Here is a 3404-nt window from a genome sequence, read left to right as displayed (position 1 = left end):
ATGCATGCACGAGCATATTCAACACACACACACACACATGCATATATGCCTGGCTGTACATAGTAATGGCTGCAGCCAAAAGACCAATGCGTTGCCTCGTGTATGGCACTTTTTCAGGTCAATAAATGCTTGTGAAACTTGTACGTGAATGCATCTCTGCACACGGAATTCCATTTGTTTGCACTTAGGAGTATTTTATGTCTTTCAACAGTACTTTCTTGTGTTTTGATCTATTGTTTAGCCGAAATTGTACTTTATTCTCCAGGTGCCGTTATACATGCATACATACCTACATATAGTTAATATTTCTCAGTATTTTGTGTTTAAAGTAAATTGAAGTCTTATTTTATATATAAAATATTTCGTGATTGTATGGGAATTATAATTTCGTAATATAAAAATCAAGAAATAACGGGAATTTCGGGTGCTCCGAAGCTATAAAACTTGATTTTCATTCATCAGTTCTTGTGGGTGCTATATACTATAGTGGTCCCATATAGGCGGTATCGAAAAATGAGCAGCTTCGTGGAGAAAAAATGTCGTGTTCAAAATTTCAGATCGATATCTCAAAAACTAAGGGATTAGTTCGCGTATATACAGACAGATAGATGAATATGGCTAAATTGACTCAGGTCGTCTCGCTAATAATTTATATATAAGTATACTTTATAGCAGGATTTCTTCTTCATTGGGGGTGTTGTTTTACGTGGCGAGTTCCAAACCCAGAGCACAGTCCAGGGGAGAGATGGTTCACCATCTCATTTCGCTCGCTTTCAAACGGATGTTCTTTGGCTACCCGGAGGATTCTTGGTCGTGAAGTCGTGAGCTGCTAGAGCCATATGTAAAATAATCGTTCCTGGCCACTCCCAAGTGAACTTTCCTCACTTGCGTGAACTTCTACACATGGTTCCACCCTCCAGTAAAGAAGAAGATATAAAGGGTGATTTTTTAAGAGCTTGATAACTTTTTTAAAAAAAAAAACGCATAAAATTTGCAAAATCTCATCGGTTCTTTATTTGAAACGTTAGATTGGTTCATGACATTTACTTTTTGAAGATAATTTCATTTAAATGTTGACCGCGGCTGCGTCTTAGGTGGTCCATTCGGAAAGTCCAATTTTGGGCAACTTTTTCGAGCATTTCGGCCGGAATAGCCCGAATTTCTTCGGAAATGTTGTCTTCCAAAGCTGGAATAGTTGCTGGCTTATTTCTGTAGACTTTAGACTTGACGTAGCCCCACAAAAAATAGTCTAAAGGCGTTAAATCGCATGATCTTGGTGGCCAACTTACGGGTCCATTTCTTGAGATGAATTGTTGTCCGAAGTTTTCCCTCAAAATGGCCATAGAATCGCGAGCTGTGTGGCATGTAGCGCCATCTTGTTGAAACCACATGTCAACCAAGTTCAGTTCTTCCATTTTTGGCAACAAAAAGTTTGTTAGCATCGAACGATAGCGATCGCCATTCACCGTAACGTTGCGTCCAACAGCATCTTTGAAAAAATACGGTCCAATGATTCCACCAGCGTACAAACCACACCAAACAGTGCATTTTTCGGGATGCATGGGCAGTTCTTGAACGGCTTCTGGTTGCTCTTCACCCCAAATGCGGCAATTTTGCTTATTTACGTAGCCATTCAACCAGAAATGAGCCTCATCGCTGAACAAAATTTGTCGATAAAAAATTTTCGAACCGAACACTGATTTTGGTAATAAAATTCAATGATTTGCAAGCGTTGCTCGTTAGTAAGTCTATTCATGATGAAATGTCAAAGCATACTGAGCATCTTTCTCTTTGACACCATGTCTGAAATCCCACGTGATCTGTCAAATACTAATGCATGAAAATCCTAACCTCAAAAAAATCACCCGTTATAAGCTTTTCGAAGTGCCCTTTTGGGTGTTACCAGCTTCGATGACTTGTTGTCCGCTATATAATTTTATAAAATCGAAACTAGGTTTATGCTAACTGGTATAAACGTGGTGAATTTATCGGTTCACCAAACCAAGGGTGACCAACACAGAACTACGCAGCCTCATAACAACAACATCAAAAAAAATTACAACAACTCTGTTCACAAAACTATACATATTTCTATTGAGTATACTAAGAACTGATGAAATAAGCATAAATTATAGCTGCAGAATTTTCATCATTAACGCCTAACTGCAAGCCTTGACATGATCGAATACACACGTAAGCTCTTGCATACATTCGTAATTGCTGAATTATATTTTTTCAGCGACAATTACAAGCAGCTAGCTGATTGCAACGCCGTCACAGACTCTTCAATATTGTTTTTATTCAATTTCAACTGCGCAAGATGACGCAGCACAGTAGCAGCATAATTTTCAAAATTAATGACTACTGCAACAACAACAATCGCAACGATAACACCATTTGCCTCACTCCATTTTCCATTGCCGCATATTACTCATCGTTTTCTAAGTTTTTTATTGCCACTGTAAAGCAGCAATCTAGTACTGTTGGTGGCCCATAGCAACGCGCATAGTTTAGTGCACACGAAGTTGCATTAAGTTCAGGCCACGCCATTGCTTGTTGGGAACTCGAAAATCGAGTTATACGCATGCATGTGCAATCACACATGCACATATATATGTACATACGCATTCACGGAATTCCAATGCTATGGAAAAATGTAATCATCATGCACTCGATACCTAATCGGACACCAACTTGTCTCACTCGCTGCAGTCGGCATTTTGATTTTTCTCCGCTGCCGCTTTGCCACTGAAATTTTGCTGTCTCTTCACACTACTGTACTCGGCTTGCCGCTTTGATATGCAGCACCGAGTTGTTGCTGTGGTAACATAAAAGTGGCCAGCGGCATGAACCTAGCTAACATTGGCCTCCGCGTGCTGCAGCTTTTAGCTGCCGCATGCGTTTATATTGGCCGACAGCTAAGCTTCTATGTTGCCAGTACAATTGATATGCCATTGTCTCGATCTAGCTATGTATATAACTACATCTGCATGTGTGTGTGTACTATGCTGTATATAAGGTAGTCTTGAAATCTCGCCTGCGTTTCGTCAAGTTACAGCTTGTCGAGTCGCGGTGCCCAGTCAGTACGTCGACGTCGTTGACGGCGTCAGTGCTGCAAATAATCGTTGCCATCGGCGCTTTACACACTCCCCACCTTCATATGCTGCGCACGAGTTCCCTAGCTATATGTGTATATATACATATGTATGTGCGGTTGCAGCTTTTTGCCCGGTCGGCTCCAAATTCGCTCCAGCGAGTGCCACAAACAGCATATACATAATCGTTGCTAGCTTATTTTTCTGGCAATCCTCTCACTAACTCGCTCGCCCATTTGTTTGCGGCGCTCATGCGTCATCTCGCTGATTTGCAGCTACTCACGTAGTCGCGCTCGTTACTTTGTCCAA

This window comes from Bactrocera dorsalis, chromosome 3 (genome assembly GCF_023373825.1).
Source record: "Bactrocera dorsalis isolate Fly_Bdor chromosome 3, ASM2337382v1, whole genome shotgun sequence".
NCBI classification, from domain to species: Eukaryota; Metazoa; Arthropoda; class Insecta; order Diptera; family Tephritidae; genus Bactrocera; species Bactrocera dorsalis.
Note: the sequence above shows the minus strand (reverse complement) of the source record.